The sequence below is a fragment of the Suricata suricatta genome, chromosome 10 (assembly GCF_006229205.1).
Source record: "Suricata suricatta isolate VVHF042 chromosome 10, meerkat_22Aug2017_6uvM2_HiC, whole genome shotgun sequence".
Classification (NCBI taxonomy): domain Eukaryota; kingdom Metazoa; phylum Chordata; class Mammalia; order Carnivora; family Herpestidae; genus Suricata; species Suricata suricatta.
Genome location: NC_043709.1, coordinates 30,615,289 through 30,639,090, shown reverse-complemented (window position 1 = coordinate 30,639,090; position 23,802 = coordinate 30,615,289). Strand labels below are relative to the sequence as shown.

At 37.4% G+C, this 23,802-nt stretch overlaps 1 long non-coding RNA gene across 3 annotated transcripts; it reads right to left on the bottom strand.

Moving 5' to 3' along the window:
• Positions 1–12,950: 12,950 nt before the first annotated feature.
• LOC115304685 lies at positions 12,951–23,584 on the bottom strand. Of its 3 annotated transcripts, XR_003914559.1 has the most exons (5): positions 23,453–23,584; positions 19,558–19,609; positions 19,263–19,370; positions 14,281–14,369; positions 12,951–13,483 (listed from the first exon to the last, which is right to left on the bottom strand). It is a non-coding gene; the product is annotated as an uncharacterized LOC115304685 (long non-coding RNA). The 3 variants fall into 3 exon arrangements; XR_003914558.1 differs by lacking the exons at positions 12,951–13,483; positions 14,281–14,369 and adding an exon at positions 18,490–18,640 and having other exon boundaries at positions 23,335–23,584; XR_003914557.1 differs by lacking the exons at positions 12,951–13,483; positions 14,281–14,369 and adding an exon at positions 18,490–18,640.
• Between the last annotated feature and the right edge of the window lie 218 nt (positions 23,585–23,802).

Sequence of the window (23,802 nt, the reverse complement as noted above, 5' to 3'; positions counted from 1 at the left end):
AAATTTTTCATACTCTTAGTATATGTGTGGTGTCCTCAGTCTCCACATGAAATACAATTCTGGGCACAGGGGCTTGATCCCATGCTCATGTTTTATAAGGAACCACAAACAACAGTATTATGATAGTGAGTAATAAAAAGCCCTAGAAAACATAATATCTGGAAATAACAGGGAAATCACAAAGAAATTGAAAGAAAATAAAAACCATTTGGCAGGAAGTAGAATATAATGGTCAATCTCTTATCATTTTTCAAGGATATTTTCTTCAGTTGCACCTTACATATTAGTAGTATTCTTACAGGTAAACCTGTAGAAGTGTTTCCAGTAAGCCATTATAAAGACAGAAGACATCCCCCATAATTCACAAGATATTTTCACTCAGATGCCATCCATGTTCATGATATATAATTTAAATATGCAATGACATGAACTCACTACAAAGACATTTTATTGCCTTAAGAAGCATTTCCCTCTCATCTCCAGCCTGTAATTATTTGTCCCATGCTATTCAACATAAAACTCTGATTTCTGAGAATGTTCACAGATTCCTTGCACATGATCACAGTCCATCCAAGTCAGCTGACAATTGCAGAAATCTTTCTGTCTCTCTGAAGAAAAGAGAATGTCTGGTAAAAAAAAAAAACAAATCTGATTAATGGCTTCTTGCCCAAGAGAGAGAACTCCATTGACAAATCCTTAAGGATCATTGATTTTTAGGTGAAAAGCAAAAAACAAAAACAAAAAAAAAACCAAAGAAATCAAAGAGGTAAAAAAATTAAAGCCTGAAAACAGATGTTGAACGCTGTTTGCATATAGAAAATATTTACTTATACTCAGAAAATCAACCTCTTGCAGCTAAAATGTCACTGATTTTGGATGAATTCTTAGTTTCTCACAGACCCCAAATCTAGCATTCTGCTTGCCATAAGCTACATTCTGAATTTTATTGACTATTTTAAAGTTTTGACATCATTTTGAAGTTTAATTATTTAAAAGTTAAAATAGATATCTGAATAAATGGCCTGGTAAAATTCACTCTAACCTTTGCAACTGAATGCAACTTTGGTAAAATATCAGTCCTAGGATAAAACAACTTTAAGAGTCCTTTAACAATAGACCATTAGTCAAAAGTATCTTTAAGGTTGTAGCAAGATATTATACTAGATTTGGATGACAGAACGAAAGTAAGAGAAATAATTTAACTTCCCCCAATATTTTTTTTTCTGCACAACTGGAGGATTCTAAGAACCAATAGGTTTGTGGATGGTGACATTTTACTCATACTGAAGCATATAATTCATGATGAAATTAATATATTCACAATACCATACTTTGGTGATGTCTTGGGCTCTCAAGTACCTTATATTTAATTAGGGTAGACTATACTATTATCATGTATTTCTTACACATGACGCCTTTATTTATAAGAATTACTTCCTCTATATTCTCAATGAATAGCAAGGAACAAATACTTTACCAATTATGTGCAAGTTCCTACCTTACTATTTTGAAAATAAACAGGAGCTCACTAGTAATACATAATGGATAACAGATAACATGCTAACCAGTGAAAAGTAAGATGGTGATATTGGTTAAATGTGGCACTTTGTTAACACCCTTGAAAGACCAAGGCATTATATGGTACTTTGATAGATGCTGCTACTAGAACATCCTCTAGAAAGCTTCCCTCTGGATTTTTTCATTCTTGAAAAGGAATATATAAAGGCTCCTGAGGATTAGACAAAAAGCATTTCAACCTTCTCTTTCTTTTCCCTGGCTTAGCAAATCACTCTCCATAGTGTAAGCATAACCAAATTGTAGTTATGGGAATTAAGGAAGGGCATATAGGATTTTACAAAGGACTAAGACTAAGAAACTTTCTGTCTCTGGACAGCCTTTGATGAGAGCAGAGCCCTGCTTGATATTTCCATCAGCCAGACATGACAAAGAAGGAGGAATGAAGGGGAATAACAGGAAATAACTACAAAAAATATGTTGTTCCCAAGTAAAAATCTTCCTGACTATACAGAAGTATTTGTTTTGTTTTGTTTTGTTTTGTTTTCCACTTCAGCCAGACACAAGATTAATAACCTTCTCTAGGATCCTAAAAGAGAAGAATAGCAGATTAAATAGAATGACAGCACCGGCTATGGGATGGGGTTGTACCCAGAAGAGATCAGTTTGTAGCTATAACTGGCCATAAAGCTTGACTGCTGAAGTAGACATTTGTTGGTAGTCTCACCAGAAACCCTTCCTTTCTATCACTTCCCAAATTATTTAGGGAAGTGAAGTAGACCCAACAAAATGGACCCCAACCTTAGTTTCAGACTAAAAAAACATAAGCTCAGTGCTTTTTTTTTTATTTTGTTAATGTTTATTCACTATTGAGTGACAGAGACAGAGCATGAGGTTGGAAGGGGCAGAGAGAGGGGGAGACACCAAATGCAAAGCAGGCTCCAGTTTCTGAGCTGCCAGCACAGAACCCAACAGGGAGCTCAAACCCACAAACCATGAGATCATGACCTGAGCTGAAGTTGGCACTTAACTGACCGAGCCCCCAGGTGCCTCAAGCTCATTGCTTCTTAGTGGACAAAGGATTTAGCTCAGGAGGAGGCATGTGATCAAACCCGGTGTATAAAGGAGTCATTCTCCTCAGCTCTGTTCCAGGAATTTTGGATCCAAAAATGTTTCTTGCCTGCAGAACATTAACAAAAAAAATAAATAAAATAAATAAAGGGACCTCCATAGTTCTGGTAGCTATAGGCAACCATTTTAAGAGGGAACATTATTGATGAAACATTGACCATAAACAAGGTTGGGCTGAAAGAAACTGGTCCTTGGTGATACCTGAAACTGCTACCTCGGGTCTTTTCAGTTATATGACTCAATAAATTTTTATTGATTAAGTGTATTTGAGGTAGCATTTTTGCTATTGTCACTGAAGTGTAGTGAGAGACTGGCAATGTAAAAATGTTAATCAAGTTTGTCAAAATATATCTTTTTATTTATACAGCATTTATTTATTACATATATCAAATCCCATGCTAAATTCAGAAAATGTATGACATGAAAAACAAGTTAAGCATGGTCTTTACCCTATCAAAATTGAGAACCAAGTAAGTATGTAGAAAACAGGCAAGAAACATGGAAAATGCCATGAGGAGAGAAAGAGAGTATCATGGAAGCAATGGGAAACCACAATATAGTGGGCGTTTATATTTGAAGGCGCTCACTTTGGTGTCTCTTCCTAAAGCTCCTGGATTTCTTTTAGAAGAATTATCTTTTCTTTGAATATTGGCAGAATGGTAAATGACGGATTCATATTACAGAAATAAAAATGTTCAAGTTCTTTCTGTTCACAGCCCAATTAATTCAGGGCATATATATATTACTTTGTTCAACTTATCAGCTGCTCTTTCTCAGGGCACCTTGAGTATCAAAAATATAAATGAAATAATTGGAATTCATTGTTTGCTCCCACTGAAGCACCCAAAACAAAGAATTCCTGCTACAAGATTGTTTCTTCCCTGGCATCCAACACATTTCCCTAATAATCAGTCCTGAGGATTCAGTAGTCATCCCATAAATTCTATTGTGCTTATGTTAACCAAACTTAGTAATTGTTGCCTGAGATCCAGGAACCCTAATATATAGTTTGGGTGTCAAGAAAGACACCTAATGGAAGTGACCACGAGGTTGAGATCTTTTTGATGTATGTCCATAAACACAGTTTATTAAAGGACTGGTATGCCTAAGATTAATTTGGAGGAGAATAAAATGTGAAATTGTAGCTCAGAGTTTAGGCAAACAAAAAGGGGCAAAGGGAAACTATACAGATTAAAGTAATGCAACATGCACAGAGTTCAAGAAAAGTAAAGGCAAAGGGAATAGAAAAATTGTTGTGCCATAGTTTTGAGCAAATAAACCGTGAGAAAATGCAAAAGAATTTAAAGACCTCCTGAATTCAACCAAGGAGAAACAACAGATTCCATGATTAACAGGCAAAAGCAAATGGTGCAGAATAAAAGAGAAGGGTAAACTCGAAGTTATTGGATCTAGCCATCCATTTGTGGGGGATTTATGATTAATTAAGAGCATTCTTATTAGTCAATTGGCATACTGTGTATATATGTTGAATATGTACATGGACATAACTACAGTTAATTTACAATATATAGACATAGATTAATTTTTAAATAAATCCGAATATAGTAGACCCATAGTTTCTTTGGGAAATTTTCTAAACAGATTTCTTTGTTTTTTTTTTAATGTTGATTTATTTTTGAGAGAGAGACAGAGTGTGAGTGGGGAAGGGGCAAGAGACAGGGAAAGACAGAATCCGAAGTAGGTTCCAAGTGGTGCTGGGAGAACTGGACAGCAACATGTGGAAGAATGAAACTAGACTACTTTCTTACACCATACACAAAAATAAACTCAAAATGGATGAATGGCCTAAATATGAGACAGGAAACCATCAAAACCCTAGAGGAGGAAGCCGGTAAAAAACCTCTTTGACCTCAGCCACAGCAATTTCTTACTCAACAGATCTCCAAAGTAAAGGGAATTAGCAAAAATGAAATATTGGTATCTCATCAAGATAAAAAGCTGTTGCACTGCACAGGAAACAATAAAAACTAAAAGGCAACTGACAGAATGGGAAAAGATATTTGCAAATGACATATCAGATAAAGGATTAGTATCCAAAATCTATAAAGAATTTACCAAACTCCACACCCAAAAAACAAATATTCCAGTGAAGAAATGGGCAGAAGATGTGAATAGACACTTTTCTAAAGAAAACACCCAGATGCTAACAGACAAATGAAAAGATGCTCAACATCACTCATCATCAGGGAAAATACAAATCAAAGCCACACTGAGATACCAACTCACACCAGTCAGAGTGGCAAATATGAACAATCAGGAAACTACAGATGCTGCCAAGGATGTGGAGAAACAGGAACCCCCTTGCAGTGTTGGTGGGAATGCAAACTGGAACAGCTGCTCTGGAAAACAGTGTGGAGATCCCTCAAAAAATTAAAAACAGAACTATTCTATGACCCTAGCACTACTAGGAGTTTACCCAAGGGATACAGAAGTGCCGATGCATAGGGGCATGTGTTCCCCAATATTTATAGCAGCACTTTCAACAACAGCCAATATATGGAAAGAGCCTAAACATCCATCAACTGATGAATGGATAAAGAAGATGTGGTTTACATACTTAATGGAATACTATTTGGCAATGAGAAAGAATGAAATCATGCCATTTTCAGCAATGTGGATGGAACTGGAAGATATTATACTAAGTGAAATTAGTCAGTCAGAGAAGGACAGATCATATCATATGTTTTAATTCATATGTGGATCTTGAGAAACTGAACAGAAGACCATGAGGGAACAGAAGGGAAAAAATAGTTACAGAGAGGGAGGGAGGCAAATGACAAGAGACTATTGAATACAGAGAACAAACTATGGGTTGATGGAGGATGGAGGAGAGGGCATTGTGTGTGATGGGCATTGAGGAGGGCACTGGTTGGGATGAGCACTGGGTGTTGTATGTAAATCAATTAGACAATAAATTATATTCATTAAAAATATATTTAAAAAATAACAGGAATGACTTTAAGTCAGTTTCCATTCAAAATTAAATTCAAATTCCAAGCAACCCACATCCAACACTCTATGAACTAAGTAGTAATGTGGTTTCCACATGGAGTCATGCAACATCACAGGGAAGCCTTTCCACGACATTATCATCGATAAGACACCAGGGGGATGTATGAAGCCCACCTCCAATTTAACACTGAACACAAGCATAGGACAAATCACAGTGTATTGAAATACATGTGCTATAGGAAATAAAGTGATCAAACCATGTAATAAAGGCTTGGCCTACTGGATATTTATTAGGGACGAACATCTATGGAAGAATGGAAGAAAATGTATTGGGTAGAGGTAGAGGTCAACTGTGACAAAGTCTCAGGCCATCAGAGTTGTCCCCAGTTGGGCAGAAGTGCCTGGCCTTATACTACCATTTCAGTCACTAGATGTGAGTTGCCACATCCCAAGAAGGACATGACCTCAGCAAGTTGACTCACTTGAAGTAAGGTGAACTTTCTCCAGTGGAAGAAAACCATGAAATAACCCTTGCAACATCTGGGGGTAGCAAGTCCATTCCCAAAGGGGTCTGTGCAGTGTTGTCTGTGCCCACCACACCAGAAATCCCAAATAACAAGATAAATTTTTCTCGAGAAGCTTCCCTGAAAAGATAAATTTTCCTTGGGAATCTTATTGGATATCTTATCCACAAATGGCTAAAATGACTTCTGATAAAACGGAAAGAGAAGGTCCAAAATATAGTCACATGTCCTAGACTCCACATCACCAAACCAAGACTCAATACCTAATTGCAGTCACGTCTCACCCTCCTACCTCCAGGAATATAACATTTAACAGTCAACCTGGAATTACCTGATCAGCACCACCGAGGTAATCACTTGATGGCCCTCCTTTCTATTGCTATATGGGATGCCACCCAATCCATGAATCATTGAATAAAACCAATGCAATCTTTAAATGTAATAATAATAATAACATGAATGAAAACTTTTTTGGTAGACATTTTTATATCATATTTAAGTGAAAGGTTGTTTTGTTTTGTTTGGATGGTTTGTGTATGTGAACTTCTTTTTTTTATATATCCTAGTTTCTCTCTTTCAAATCCCTAACCATTTGCTGACACTAATTTGTGTAAGGAATTATGTCATGTGTTAAACGACAGTGGTTCCCCAATGTTAATCCCCTGCTTGCTGAACTAACTGCATCAAAATCATCTTAGAAGCCTTTAGAAATATAGATTCCCAGATCCCTTTGCAGACATTCTGATTCAGAGGGTCTAGGGTAGATGGAGAGCATCTGTATTTTTTAAATCTCTCAAAGTGACTTTTTTGCAGTCAGTTTTAAGATAAGTGCTATAATCAGATTATGGGGAAATTGTAGTAAATGCTATAAGAAAATTTCAATTATGATTCTTCATATCATGGACTTTTCTTGATTTGCTAAAACAATGCTTTATAACAGGGGTTCTTAATAATCTGGGATCTGTGAATTCCCAAAAGGTCCATGGATAGAAGAAGTTTTCTAGACTAGGGTGAGGAAAACGATTAATCTTTATTTACATTAAATTCTAACTGAAATTTGTAATTCTCTGCAATTATTAATGTAGGCAAAAATTCACAGTAGCATTAGCAATGTCTGAAATCACAATAGAGATCTTAACCTATTGTTTACTATTATCACTACTTCAAAGGTATAGTAATTATTGTCATATAACTTGTTACCAAAAAGCACAAATACATAATATCTTGGTGTTTTGCTAACTGCATCTAGCCTTTTTCCTAATTATTCCAAGGTGTCAAAAAAAATAATTTCTCTGATAGAAAACCACACAATATTAGAGATAGAAAAGATGTTACCAATCATTTAATCCATCTTCTTCTTTTTATAATTGAAAAATAATTCTGTGTAGTGAACACCATGGTTAACTTACTAATTCCTCTACCCTGATGAGAAAGATGTAGAAAAAGTGCAGCTTTTACAACTGACCTCAAATCTGATTGCTTAAAGGAAATATTATCCCTCCTATTAGTGATTTTTTTGGAATGGGCTAGTGCCCACTTCAATGATGAGGAATACTACAATTTTGTGAGAAAATTCTGCCTTATTCCTAAACTAAAAGAGATAATATTCTCTTCTCTCTTCTACTAAAATGAATATGGAGAAAAGTTCCCTTGTTTCTCTGGTAGTCATCTTTCATTTATGATGGGAGCCATCCTTAAGACAAACCTACATGCAAAATGAGGTAGAACCAAGAGAAAAGAGAGAAAAGGAACCTAATCTCTAAATAAACTGTGACTGGTGCTGACTCAATTCCACTTTTGAATTACCAGTTATGAGTTAATGTTATATTCCCAGTTATAATTCTATATCATTTTTAAGCCATTTTGACCTGGCTAAAAATCACTGGCAGGGCTGCCTGTCAGTCAATTAAGCGTCCTACTCTTGATTTTTGGCTATTCTCATGGTTTATGAGTTCAGGCCCTGCATCAGGGTCCAAACTGACAGCGTGGACCCTGCTTGAGATTCTCTCTCTCTCCCCCTGTCTTTCTGCCCCTCCCCTGCTCACTCTGTCACTCTCCTCTGTCAAAAATAAATAAACTTAAAAAAACAAAACAAAATAAATCACTGACAAAATTGATTAGCATCATTTCACTTGCATTTTTAAGTTCAGTGTTAATGGAGCATTTGCCATGTGCCAGGTACTTCTCTAAACAACTTATGTATGTTAAATCCCTCTCACAAAACCCTCTTGTTATCCCTATTTCTACAGCTGAGAGAATAAAGGTACAAGGCAGTTCAGTCCCTTGTCTAGAGTGGTCCACTTAGTAATGAATGGAACTAGGATCTGAAACTTTCTGAAGACTTGGGATCTACACTATATATTTAGCCCTCTGCTGCCCACCCAACATGGTTAACTTTATACCTGGAATAAAGTAGTATTTTAGTATGTATGAAATGACAATAATAATATTGATATAAAAGTTCGATCTCTTAGGGAAGGTAGGAATATTTAGCTATTTTTCTCTTTTCCTTATGCATTTAAATCCCCTGAGAAAAAGACAATAATTGAAAGTAAAAAAAAAAAAATCTTGCATTTACTTAAAATGTGATCAATGTTTTTATACAGTTACAACCTCTACATTCCCATGGAAATTGCTGTTTTGTGACTCAGGAACACCTAGGTAGAAAGTAAATTAGAAAACTGCATTCTGGGAAGTAAGGGGCTACATCGAGTTACGGTTTAATTTTAGCATAAATTCGTAGCTAGGGAAAAAGCATGAGTCTACGTCAAGCAATGCCCACCTCTAAAATTGTAATTTAAGGGCCTCCAGAGGCCGTCAACACAGGTGAGTATATGTAAGGGTTCCGGGGAAAGCGCTGTGGGAAAACATAAAATCAATCACTCAGCCAGGGCCAGTCATGGGGGGCCAGCGATGCAGCAACAGTAGGTGAGTAATGTGGCCCCGTAGGCCAACTAAAGCCAATAGGTAGGACTTGAGCATGCAACAGTCAATAACACGTAAACATTTTAAACTTGTTTCCAAACGTGTTAAATCATAAGAGTTGCAACAAAGAGTACTGGTTAAGTAATAGATTTCTAGGTTTTTTTTTTCTATAGCGTGTCACACAGTTGGTGTCAGATAGAAAGAAAGCTTTGCATTTTAAACGAATATTTGTGACAATAGGTCTTGAATCTGGCAAATTTAGGAACCACTGATTTTATACTAATCAAAGAAAGAAGACAATGACTGTAACTATAAATTGAGGGATGTAGTGTAAATCAGTTGAGTGCAGCTCTATGTAACACTCCTTTCTATTTAGAAATGTGCGTAACCCTCATTTGTGAGATAATTATGGACTGCGTGTTACACGCTAGTCATTGTTCTGTAAGTGGACGTTTGTGATGAATAGGTTGTGGCTTCTCTCCTCAGAAGTGTCTAGGCAATAGGAGAAATACGTAAGCCAATAAGTAATTCTAATGTACTTTAAAAACAATATTAAAGTATATAGTTTTACAGTAGCAAATGGAAGCTTGTGACTCAAGTTTAGGAAACCATACCTACATTTGAGTATTGAAAGGTAAATAAGAATAAATGGAGCATGTGCAAAGGCTGAAATGTTTCTATGGAGTAAAGTCTTATGTGAGGTGAGAGCAAAGTAGACAGAAGCAGTCAGGAGAGGTACATAGGAAGCAGATGGTGAAGGGACTTCAGAATATATGTAGTCACCAGAGAGATTTAAGCAAGGGATAACAGAATCAGATTTGTATTTTGGAAAGAACAGTGACTGCAGAGTATAGGACCAAGTTTATAGTCAGGTTAAAAAAAAAAAAAAGCTGGAGCCATTGATGGTCACTTATTTTATTAATTTTGCTATGTTATGTAATCATATCACAAATTTAGTAGTTTAAAACAACATATACTTGTTTCTATGGATTAGGAGTTTAAATATATCTTCCCTGGTTCAAAGTTTTATGTGGTTGCAATGTGTTAGCCAGGGTCATGTTCTCATTCGGAGAGTAGGGAAGGATCTGCTTCCTTCATGGTTGTTGGTAATCTTTAGTTCCTCGTGGCTATAGAACTAAGAGCTTCTATTTTTGCTGACTCTTAGCAGAGGCCACCTTCAGTGCCCAGAAGTTTCTTGCCATGTGGAGTTCCCCAACATGGCTTGGGGAGAGGAATCTTAATATCTGTCTACCACACCTTAATTAAGAAAAAGACACTAGAGATGGAAAGAAATGGGTAAGTTCAAACTCTATTAGATTATCTTAAATACTATTACATTGTTTACATCAGTTATCATCACAATTGAGTCACTCATTAACCTGCATGATACTTATTAAACCTAAGAACAAAACCAAAAAAATCTGAACCTTACCCTTTGGAGGGATAATATACTCTATTAGATACACATGTGGGGATTATAGACTCACTGGCTTCTCTGCCATGCAACGGCTATAAACTGTTTCTCTAAGTAGAGAAAGAGACTTAGGAAGAAAATTCCCCACCACGGACAGTGGATTTGAAGACATTCTTTAATTACCAAGAAAAGATGCCTGGGGAATGACATCCTTGCCTAGCAATACTAACAGCAGGCATTAGTCACCGTCTTGGCATATGAGCAGATGCTAGAGTCCTGGAATTTCACTTGCAAGTCGTTAAAACCAAGCACATCATTTCAACATGTCACAGTTATTTGACATTTCAGGAAAGGGATTACCAATTAGTTTAACTAATTTAGCCAAAAGCTTAGGAAAAATTTCCAAATCATTTCCACCTTGTAGCCCTGCCATATGTGTCTCCAAATTCTACGTCTTCAATATATGTCCCAAATGTAGTGAGACTCAAAGCCTGTTCAAATCGTTCACAGAAATCCCACAAGCTCTGGAGTATCCTGGGCAGTTAATAAGACTAAATTAGGAACCTCATTTATTTGCCATGCAGCAAATTCAAACTCTGGGATGCTGATCTAATGATAGATTACAAAATACTCCGCAACAGTCACACTAATCAAGTATGATTTTCAACTGATTTCCCATACCATTGTTAGTATATAGAAATGCAAATGGTTGTTTCATTAGTATTGGTGCTGCTAAATGATGTCGATTTGAATTTGAAATGCCTTCTTGATCACCAAGGTGTTACCTCCTTCACGAAAACTAAATTTGCCCCCCGGAAGCCTCACCCCAGCAGGTAAGTTCAAACAACACTGACACATTGGCATTATATGGAGCAGATGTGGAATAACCCTGTGTTCACTTCCCTTAATAGAGTTTTATTTTCTCCAGCTTGCTGCTCCTTCAGGCAGGACACATGGGCAAGGAAAAAAAGTGATGCTTTTCGTCTATAAGGGTAAATTAGACTATAGAAAAATTACAAACATAGCTAATAAAATAATCATAATAATTTGTAATATTAACTATAATAATAGTGATAGAGTATTATAGTTTTAATTATATAATGCTAGCCAATAATACCAATAATAGCTAATATTTTGGTGCACATACAGCAAGTCAGGGGGCTGAAGTAGTTAACCACCCTAAGCTTATCCTTATCCCCATTTTAGAAAAGAAACTGAACTCTGGGCCAATGCTTGTATGTTCTATCCAAAATATCCAGAGGCAAGAGTCATAGTCAATTGAATCTCCCCTTAAAGTTCTTTGAAGTTCTTAAGGATATATAATGTAGCCAAGTTCAGTCCAAGGATGTGAAAATATAAAGTAAAGCAACAACAATCTGAATAAACTGCTGGTTGAAATAGAAGAGTTTTTGAAGAAAAATATATTTAAGAATTGTTTCCTACTGTCCATAGTCAAAGTACATTATGCTGTCACGCAAAAAAATATATATATAGCAGTGATTGTCTAGAAATCATAATAAGAGTGCAGTCCCTTCATTCTAATGTGCACAAAGTCTAGTGTCCTGTAACTTTAACTGGGTTATTTATTCTTTGTATTTTCTTAAGGTACATCATTTCCTTTAAATGTTTGAGATGATGTATTTCACAGAGTTTAAAAATAAGTCTGGATTGTTGGGTTGATTACACCTGGCCCCTCTTTATTTTCACCCCTAGTAGAGCATGCAAGGGTCTCTTCATTATTATCTGTAGCAAACAGTGTTCTCCAGTGAAACCATGACCTTCCAATCTCAAACTCTAAGGCTATAGCACTCAGCTCATGATTTTCTTTTCCTTTTTAGTTCGTTTGAATTCTGGACACATAATCATGCCATTACAAATACTGCCTGTGGGAAATGAGAAAGTAAAGCCATTTGTGTGCTATACCGACTGACATACCAGATGACAGCCAACTGCATAGCATTTAACCAGTAAAAAACAACAGAAACCATGTTGAGGTTTCCATGCATGGAGGAGAATTGCAAGCATATGCTTACCATGCCTTTCTTAATTGAAGGCACTCAGCTTATTCTGGGTATTTTATGTATCATGTTCCTCCCAGAGCATTACTGAGTGTGAGAGAAGCAGGATAAATAGTATAGAGAAACTTCATGGTATTTGGAAGGTGGAGACCTCTCTTCTGCTTTCTCTCTCTCTCTTTCTCTCTCTTTCCCTCTCTCTCTTTTCCATTTCCTACATATTAAGAACACGCCTAACTGGCCAATAATAATATCTCAAACTGAAAGTAAAGTCAGCGTCTAGCACAAAACCTTTCTCTCTTTTTCACTCCCAGGTAGTCTAAATGGTCCGCAGCAAGGTTGAGAAATACTGTGTACTTCTTAACACCCATCACCATTTCAATACAATCAATAAACACAGAACAGAGTTTTATAGGGGAAATGATTATGCCTGTTATTAAGGTACTGTCCCGCCTCTAAACCCACCTTCTCCAACCCTTTGTGATGGCACTCTGCAAACCATTTACTTGTATACAAACTGAGGCCTGTTAAGCTTTGGCAGTGACAGGAGCCAGAAAGAGCCAGCTAGGCTGGAGGGGAAGAAAGGGGCTTTCTCTTTCCTGTTCTCTGTTGGTTTCTGGTAGGCTTCCTGACTGCTCTGTTTCCTGTGAGCATCAGATCAGCCAGGAGTCTCCACCTTGGCAGTGACAGTCATCTTCCAAAACAGCAAGTGAATCCAGTTTTCAGTTTCCCCAGCACTCAGAGAACCAGCTCTGTTGATATCAGCTCTATTTGACTGACATGCCCTCCTTAGAAGTCTGGCTCACAGCCCAAGGGACCTCTCCTCTGAGCTCAGAGACAACAGCAACAACTGAGTAGCACTCCCTCTTCAGAAAGTGTAGCATGCTAGGTTCTGTCTTGCCAAGGACCAGGAGAAATATAGCTTAATGACGGATTACCAGAGTCTCTCTGTGAACTCTAAGGAACTTCAAGCTTTGTGGAGGATTCTAATAGAACAAATTGGAGACATAGGCCAAGAATTAATATTTCAGATGCTCTTCACTGAGCATTCTTTGACTCTATTTTTAAAGCCTGTTAATATCACTGCCTTCACTAATTTTAGCTGCTGTATTTTCCCTAAGAGCTTATATATCTTTGAAGACTAATACTGTAAGCTTGTAGAGAGTAGGGACCTTCCTCTGTTTTGTATGTTCGGTTCATTGTCAGTGCTCAATATGTCTGAAATGACAACAAGGGAATTGCATGACTTCTGCTATAGTTTCTGATTTGTGAACAGCAGGTTGCTGAAAAGGTTTTACCTATCATGTATGGAGATAGGATTGTCCCAAAGGAATAGAACAGTAACTTAATAACTACCTTAATTCAGAGTGTCAGCAGGGGAGAAAATGTAAGTAGAGGCAAGAAATGGCAGGTTGTAGCTTCTCTAGAGCAAAGGAGAAAAAGAATCAAACAAAATTAAAAAAACCAAGAAACTCTGGAGAGTTATATTAAGATTGCTCCAGTAAAGCCTTCTTAAAACAGCTGTATCTGAAGCCTGCTTATTGGCATCATTAATATCAGAGGCTAAGAATAGATGCTGTGAAACCTTATGAAGCTACCAGACAGTGCAGAGAAACTGAAGGGGTGACTAATGCACTGAAAACACAGAAGTACTAGGCTCATGAGGCTGTTTATTCTGCAGCAATTTTATCCAGAGCAAGCTGATCACTTTTCTAATGCCTTAAATCAAACAGCAGGTATCTACAGCCTCAAGGTAAGAAATATTAAGCATTAGCCAACTTACAGACTTGAGACACTGCAGAGGTGAGCTGGAAGACTTCTCAGGGTTGTTTCTCCTCCATTTTTTTCTTTTTTTCCTTCATATCCTAAAAACTGATAGAAATAAAATCCTAATTCCATATCCCTCTGTTGTGGATTTCATCACCGTTCTTCCTATACAAAGAAAACTTTCCATAAGTGTCATGGTTTCAGTCCAAACCCATGTTAAATGTTTTGGAAATGTTTATACTCAAAACATTTCAGGGGTGCCTGGGTGGCTCATTTGGTTAAGTGTCCAGCTTCGGCTCAGGTCATGATCTGATGGTTTGTGGGTTCAAGCCCCACGTAGGGCTTTGTGCTGACAGCTCAGAGCCTGGAGCCTGCTTCAGATTCTGTGTCTCCCTCTCTCTCTCTGACCCTCCCCTGCTCGCACTGTCTCTCTCTGTCTCTCAAAAATAAATAAAAAACATTTAACAATTTAAAAAAACAAACATTTCTGTTCCTTTTTTTAATTAAAGTATAATGTGAAGATTCAAGATCAAGACAAAAAAAGAGCTGCAGTCATCTTTCTCTTTACATATAATAAATCGTAAGAAATATTGACATTGGTTCTAGAGAAGTTTCCAGAGGAAAATATCCTGGACTCTAGAATCATACAGTCAAAATCTCTGTATTTGAAAGGAACCAAAAGGTCATACAGACCAAGAATCATAAATTTGTCTTGTAAAAGACAATATAATGAATAGTTTAGGTTTTGTGGGACATATCATCTCTGTCATACTACTCAACTATGCCATTATAGCATGAAAGCAATGTCTACAATACATAAACAAATGAACATAGCTCTGTTTCAATAAAACTTTATTTACAAATACAGCGAGTGGGCCAGATTTGGTCCATTGGTCAAAATTTGCAACCCTTCATATAGACTATCCAGCATAAGATGGAAAAGAAAAACAAAGGACATTCCTTTAAGCTGGGAAACAAAAAAAAAAAGTCCTGAATATATATATGTGTATATAAGATATAGATATAGATATATCTTGTAGTATACCACCTAGATTGTGATATAAACCATTTTCATCATGTCCCAGAAGGCTCTTTTGTCTCCTTTCTGAATCAATTATTCACAGAATTAACTTTCATTCTTACTTTATCAATATGAAATAATGCTACCTATTCTTAGATTCCATATAAATTGAGCACATCAGTTTATAATTTGTTATTTAAGATTTCTGCTGCTCAACATTATGCCTGAAAAATTATATATCATTTTATAAAATTCTTGCTCTAAAGTATAAAATTTCAAACATTATTTGAAGCATTATTATGTCAATTAACTAAATATTCGATTATAAAGCAATGGTTATATAAATATAGATTTTCTTGTGCCCATTGTATTTGTTTATAACTCAAATTATATTAGAATTGACTTGAGCTCCCATCTAACATTCTGGCAAATCGTTCGTTATCAGCTACTTGGGACTCCTTTCCTTTATGTCACCACATACCCTTTAATATCATCCAAGAGCCATAGGGCTTATGTGGTCCAAGAGGGGTGGGCCAGCCTTCCTTTACCACGCTGGAAGGAAATCTGCTGTCTACCCAGTTGCAGCTTGTCCCACAACCTCAGAGATGTGCTGTGCGGAGTGTTTTACCCTCACCCTGCCAGCACATACCACAGTTAAGTCTCTGTCAGGTCTGTCCATGTCTCTCTTGCTGAGCTCCATAACCATGATCCTTTAAAAGAAGGCCACTCTGCCAGCAACTCCACTCTATTTTGAGTGAGGCCATGGTGACCCTCATTTAAGATCCCAAAGCTTTGTAACACTAAGGTTTTTTAGGCATTCACATGTCTATTTACTTCTTCAGAACAGTGTTCTAGAAGAGAGTCTAAACTCCGAAAGGCAATGAGTATAGGTATTTAAGAACATAAACTCTGGATTCAGATAGCTCAGAGTCAATTTCCAGCCCTTTTACTCAATTGCTGCATGAAGTTTTGTACAATACTTCACTAATTGTGCCTGTTTTGCCTATGCAAAATGGTGATAATACCACTACCTACTTTATAGGGTTGACGTAAGTATTAAATTAATTAATGCATGTAAAATGATCAGAATAATGCCTGACACATAGTAAGCTACATTACAGAGTGATGGCAATTAACCCTGAGATGCAAAGCCTTCCTGCTCATCTCTTCTGTATAATAATCCAGGTATTATTATTCTAGACCCTATAATAATAAAACTTAATTGCCCAAATAGGTTTAGTCAAAGGTTCGAAGCTGAGATGATATAGAAATTTAAAGAGTGAAATACAAACTGAGTATATTGTATGATTTTTAACTGTAAAAAATATACATCAGTATAGAAAACATACTGGGGGGAAAAGGAAAATGGAAATACATCAAGATGCTTACAGTCATCTCACAACTGTGAGATTATGGGTGATTTTAATTCCCTCCTTTATGCATTTTTGTAATCTCCAGTGCCGTAAGCAATTATAACTTTTAATTTTAACAATACAACTGTATTTGTGCGTGCATTTAAAATAATGTATAAAAACGTGTATTTGAGTGCTAGAACTTCATATGGTAAACATAATCATGAGGCAAATCAATGGCATGTCCAAACTTCAGTTTGCTGATAAGTAAAAGAGGAATAATGTCCCTACTTCCATTGATTGTAGAAATTAAAGGAGAAATCACGTCGGGAAATCCTTATGTAAATAGTACATAAACTGATGCGCTATTTACAAATGCAAGAAATTCCATTGATTGTATTCTTAGATTTAAAAAGGCATATAAGGTAATATTTTCAGAAACTCAAGGTGTTCATTTATACTGAGGTCATTAGGGAAAAAGTGAACAAAAACTCCAGCTGTGAAAGTGACTTAAAAGTTTATTAAACAATTGTTTCTTCACTTCCTTTGTACATGGTCACAGGAGACACTTGGCTGGCTAGTCCCTGCTTTCTTTCAACCTTTGGCAGTGGACATAAAATACAAATGATCTATCTATTTCTCTTATAACAGAGTTAAAAAATCATGAAGAAGGAGTTAAAAGATTGATCTTGGATCCATTCACCTCCTTCGTGGGAGAATGCTATTAGGAAAAAGAAAAAGTGCAGGTAACCCACTAGGTTTAAAATTCTTGTCATTTGAACTTCTGGGTAGACCCAGACCATTAATATAGACTAGGAAGAAGAGACTTTGTCTCTGAAATATCCTTGTATTTCATTGGTGATGCGGCTGGCTGAGGTTCACCTACAATGAATAAGACCCAGGACCTAGAAGGCATAGCTCCTATCCTGTAAGCTATGCAGTTCTCTGTGGTAGAAAATAAAGATTTTTCATAATTGTGGCACTCCCACAGTATGAAAACCTAGTAAACCACACTTAGAGAATTCCTCTGTTCTGGGCTAGAGGGGCACATCTGATGTAGGAAGCACTTTGCAAACCATGTGTAGTGTCCCAGACTTTCCTCTGCTGCATCTGGGACTTTTAATACTTTCATCCTCATATCATGTGGCAAACATTGATATCCAGTAAGATCTCTGATTCCTGTGGATCTCTTTTGGCAATCCAGTATATATGCTAGTACAGCAATATTTCAGAACCACTGTATCAATGGCAATAATAACAACTCCGTCATTATTTCTTGTGAGAGAGCCCTCTGGCATCAACAACACTCGACATCATTCCATTATCGTGGATATGTCCCTTCTTTTCACCAGCCCCTATATTAGTTAGCTCAATTACACTATAAAAACAAATATGTTTCAAAAAATTCAATGCTTTTAGGATCAAGAAAAATATTTGTTTCTTTTGTGAAAGTCCCAGGCAGATGTTTCCTGTTGGGGTGGGGTGCGAGGGCTGCGTCATGGAACTTTTAAGGACCTAGACTTGTGGAAGCCCTGCCATCTTCAAGGTCTGTGGCTTCCAGATTTCCCTGGGGCTTATGACTCTGGACAGCCAGAAAGGAGAGAAAACAAGAGGAGGACCTTGGGGTATTTTCTGTGCCAGCCCTAGAAGTACATTTATCACCCCAGTCATTCCCATGGTCTCACCTAGCTGCTAAAGGGGCTGTTAAACACAGTCTGACTTTCTGCTTGGAAAGAAAGAGAAATGGAGAATGGGTTTTGGACAGCTAAGTCTCTGCCACGGGCCCTCACAGATGAATTGATCCTTTTCTAAACTTGTAAGACAAATAGACCACTAAAAGGGGTCAGGAAAAGAGTTTTTTGACAAGTCTTTTATTTTCTATCGGAGATAACATCAAGTCATAATCAAATGCTTTCTTTGCTGATTCCTGTCTCTCTGCTGATAATGTTTCTTCATTTGCCTAAATAGCTAGAGAGTGGGAGCTCTGCCGCACCCACCACCATCTAGACAAAAAAGAGAAATACAGCAGTAGTCACCTTCCACAAATACCCAGCAGCGGCATCCAAAGAGAGCGTGTATTTGCAATTGCACCAATACCCAACTCTGTCTTTATAAATAGGTTGATTACTGGTAGTAAAAGGTCTAAGAACAACCTTTCTTTTTTATACTCAAGTTAGTGAGAGGAAGCAGCACAGTTTCCATTCCCTAGAGGAAAATCAAAAACTAGAAAGTAGCAGGGGCGCCTGGGTGGCTCAGTCAGTTGAGCATCCAACTTTGACTCAGGTCATGATATCACAGTTTGTGGGCACAAGGCCTGCATCAGGCTCTGTGCTGACAGCTCAGAGCCTGGAGCCTGCTTCAGATTCGGTGTCTCCCTCTTTCTGCCCCTCCCCTGCCCATGCTCCCTCTCGCTTGCTCTCTCTCTCTCTCTCTTTCTCTTTCTCAAAAATAAATAAATAAACTTTAAAAATTAAAAAAAGACCTAGGAAAGTAGCAGACACAAATTCCAAAAAGAGGAAGATACAAGAATTTTAAACAACATTGCTCATTCCTATATTCTATCTTTGCTGTACCACGTAGAAATAATTTCTTCAGATGGAAGAGTCAGAACTTACAGTACCTCACCTTAGGAATATCGCTGACCGTTCCTCAGTGTTGAGGGTGAGTAAAGAGCTGTCACATATAAAGATCCAAAAGATTTCTTACCCCATGAGCAGGATTTTCCAAGGGACCCTTGGGAAACAGAGAAGGGTCACATTCCTCAGTTATATGTTATAGATCCATTTAGCTCTCTTTAGGACAACCACAAAAATATTATTTATTTGTGTGGTTATTTAATTAATACCTTTCATATCTCATCAACAGTAAGTTTCATAAAAGCAGAGACCTGGTTTGGTGTTTGTTTGTTTCTTTGGCTTACCATATAATCCCCAATATTTGGCATGGAGCTTCTCATATACAGCAGCTCAATACTATTTGGTAAAGAGCAAAAAAGAGATAATGGCAGTTAATATTTATTGAAATTTTACTATATACCAGACAGTGCTGAGCAGTCTACATACAGCTACCCTATAGATAGACATCTAATTATGTCCCTTACACAGTGACAAGATAGAGGCTTAGAGAGATTGGGTTATTTGCACAAGGTCACACAGCTGGAAAGGTGCATAGGCACAGAAGTCCAAAAGTTGAACTGGGTTATAGCAGACTCACATTCTATCCATTCTGTTCTTTGTTCTTATTTTTCTTCTAATCTTACTGATTGAACAGCCCCTTTTCTACTGTAATAGCACAGTGAAGAAAGAACTAATGGTCACATTTCATACATAGCTCTCACATTGAGAAAAGTGATTTCAAGCTGCAGGTACGTTCTTAGCTAACTGTACCAGGAGTCCAGTCCTGAAGAGTGAGGAAAAAGAGCTCATACACCTGAAATTCTCTCTGAAAACCTGAGGCCATAGGCACAGTTGGAGAACATTGGTACAAGGACATTTTTTACAAAAAAAGGAAATCTGAGTGTGTCGCTAACTATCAGCACTTAAATATAAGAATAGAAGCAAAATTCAGGTACTATTCAAAAATTAGTATAACTTGCAGTTATAAAGGTGGAATATTTGCAATTTGTACTCTTTCTTCTATTTTGTTCATCAGGTTCAGCATTCATAAAATTATAATCATCCCAGGGCTAACAATACATTATGGCTTATCTTTTCCTGTGTAAACAACACTTTATCATGGGACTTCAACATCAACGTTATTGACATTTAGGACAAAATAAGTATGTTATGGGGGCCTGTCAAGTGCATTGTAGAATGTGTTTAGTAGCTCTCTTTGCCCAACAGATACTAGTAATACCCCTAATAATGACCATCAAAATGTCTGTAGACATGAGTATCCCCTGGTTGAGAAAAAGTTCTCTTGGGAAATTTTTATAATTAATTTTTTCCCAAAATCAGAAAAGATTAAACTTTGATTCTGTGACATTTCTCATTCTTTCCCTTGCTGATGTGAGGTCTATCTGAAATATACTCAACAATAGCTCTGAAGCTGAGTACCACCTACTGCTTTCCAGTTGTATTGACAGTTTAAGTGGTACCATTAATGGTTTGATATGCATATATATTGTGAAATGATTGCCACAGAAAGCTAATGTCCATCAACTCACATGGGTACAATTTATTTCTTATAATGAGAACTTCTAAAATCTACACTTTTAGCAACTTTCAAATATATAATATTGTATTATTAAGGATAATCACTATGCTGTACATTATATCCCAGAATTTATTTATCTTCTCATTTTTTATGAGTATTTATGGGTGAGGTCTTCTCTCTGTGAGAAAAATGTGATAATAGCTTTTTTCCTACGAGGAGGGATAAGTGTGTGTGATAGAGAAATTCCTAAAGTGAGTGCTCACCTAAATCCATGATCCTTTCCTCTTTCAACAAGCCAGGGAGCTCAATAAATATTTACTGAATGACTAGACCAATGAAAAAACTACTCAAAGGGTCTCAAAGGATGTTCAAGGAAGATATTTCCACAAACCATCAACATATGCTATTCAGGAAAATAGGGGAGTTGGTTTTTAAATCATTTTCATTTCATTCTGGGAAAATCAAAGTAAACAAGTTTCTTTAAAGCTTCTTATAGTCTTTAATGGACTACACTAAAATTTTCTGCTGTAAGAGAAAGTCCTAATATGTGTAGTTTCCTAAAATTATTTGACACAAACTTTCCAATATAGTAGTTCTCTAGACCTTTGCTTCATGTTGGGAAAACATTTTCAATACTTCTTAACACATCTAAAGTAAGAGAGTAATATTTGAAATCACTTGAAATTAGAATTTACAAAGATTAAATATTTTCAGAAGACAACTAAATTATGTAAGCATGTTAAAGAAAATATCCTGTAATTTACTCACTCTGATAAGATTCTGAACCATTATAACCAAGAATGTGAATCTCATATAAAATATCTCCTCTTGTTACCTGTCTTGTTACTAAGGACAAAGTCTGACCTAACAGACTCCGTGACAGAGGTCCCCCTCTAAACTAGAAGGTCTAAGGGTCAGTCTCTCTGGAACCATTAGGCAGTTACACATTGCCTAGAGAAGAGACCACTTTGCAATATCCAATCAGGAAAGGCCCAGCTACCTCTTGCCACATTCCTAAGGGTGAGACCTGCAGATGGGAACTTTAGATAGGACCCTGTTACCTAATGTTAAAGTTAACCCAATAGTCACCAAACAAGACCCTGAACTCGCTCTGTAATTGGTTAATTTCAAAGATACCCTAAATATTGCAATTGGGTCCCGCCAAAAGTAAGGAACGCTCTGAACAATGTGTATGGTTAAACCTGTTGTCAATGATACTGTACATTATGATTGGATCGCTGCACCTGTGTCGCGATTTCCTGTAACTCCCCTTTCCCAAAACTCATAAAAGCCCCTACCCTGCCCTTGTTCAGGGCTCCCAGCATGGATCCACTGCGCCGGAAAAGTCTGTGAGCCCCAGCTTAGGCTCAGCCAGCCTAAGCCCGTAATAAAACTGCCCTTTGCTATTGCGTGCATGATCGGTGTCCCTGGCAGTCTCTGGTTTTTGGGGGTGATATTAAAAACTTGGGCATTACATTACCATTCACAGTCTGCTCCCCTATTCCGTCATTGGTAACATTATTATAAAATGGTTTCAGGTTTCCAGTTTGGCTGTTTAGAAATTGTATGGAGTTTAGAAATTGCCTTCTATTCTAACAATAAGTAAAGCTGAACTAACTGAAAATACCAACAACTCTTCTTAGAAGTGCAGTCACATGGCAAACCACTGCCCCCCAAATTAGAAAGATAGGCAGAAACAATGAATCACAACTCACCAAGGCAGAAACCCACTGGCAGAAACCCCCTCAGGAAGCAGTGATGGGGAAAAGGAAAATCTGAAGTGTGATTGATTAATTGTTGGAAGCTTAGTTTGGGCAACTCTGAGAGTTAAAAAGCCCAGTAGGAGTTTTACTTTCAGAAGCTCTACTGGGTCCTCACAGTGAACATTAGAGAAAATGCTTCCATCAGGAGGAGAGGAAAAGTAACTATTTTGAATATACCAAAACATTCTGTTTTTTGGGGTTTTTTTTAAATTTTTAACGTTTATTTATTTTTGAGACAGAGTGCAAACGGGGGAGAGGCAGAGAGTGAGGGAGACACAGAATCTGAAGCAGGCTCCAGGCTAAAAGCTATCTACACAGAATGCAACACGGGCCTGGAACCCACAAACCATGAGATCATAACCTGAGCTAAGTCTGATGCTTAACCAACTGAACCACTCAGGTGCCCGATAGAGCATTTTGTTCTTAAAAAGCCCTTCCCAGGGCTCCTGGGTGGCTCAGTCGGTTAAGCCTCCGACTTCGGCTCAGGTCATGATCTCACAGTTTGTGGGTTTGAGCCCCGCATCAGGCCCTGAGCTGTCAGCTCAGAGGCTGGAGTCTGTTTTGGATTCTGTGTCTCCCTCTCTATCTCTGACCCTACCCTGATCACACTGTTTCTCTCTGTCTCTCAAAATTTAATAAAAATTAATAAAATGTCAAAAAAATTAATAAAATGTTAAAAGAAAAAGGCTTTCCCTCAGATGAAACTTTTTACCAGAACCTAAACAACCTAGAGAGAGTAAAATAGCCAACTTCAGTCCACACTAGAAATTCTGTCTCACCTAAGGGAGGAAAACTGAGAAGCGTTGATGAAACTCACAGTCCAGAGGCACAGGCTCACAAAAGACCGGAGATCTAATCATAGGACTATAGAAAGCTTCCTCTTTCCCCACACCTTACCATTCATTACATTACAAAAGGCCTTCTTTTCTGTAGTTTCTCTTACATAGTACATCATGCCCACTTTCCTTTTTTTAATGTTGATTTAGGATGGGGCACAGGGGGGAGGGGGAACAGAGAATCTGAAGCAGGCTCTGCACTGACAGCAGATAGCCATATGCAGGACTCCAACTCACAAACCATGAGATTATGACCTGAGCTGAAGTCACATGCTTAACCCACTGAACCACCCAGGTGCCCCCATGTCCACTTTTCACAAAATTTACAAGGCAAACTAAAAGGCAAAAAACACAGTTTGAAAAGACTGAACAAACATTCGAATCAGAGTCAGATATGACAGAAATGATCAG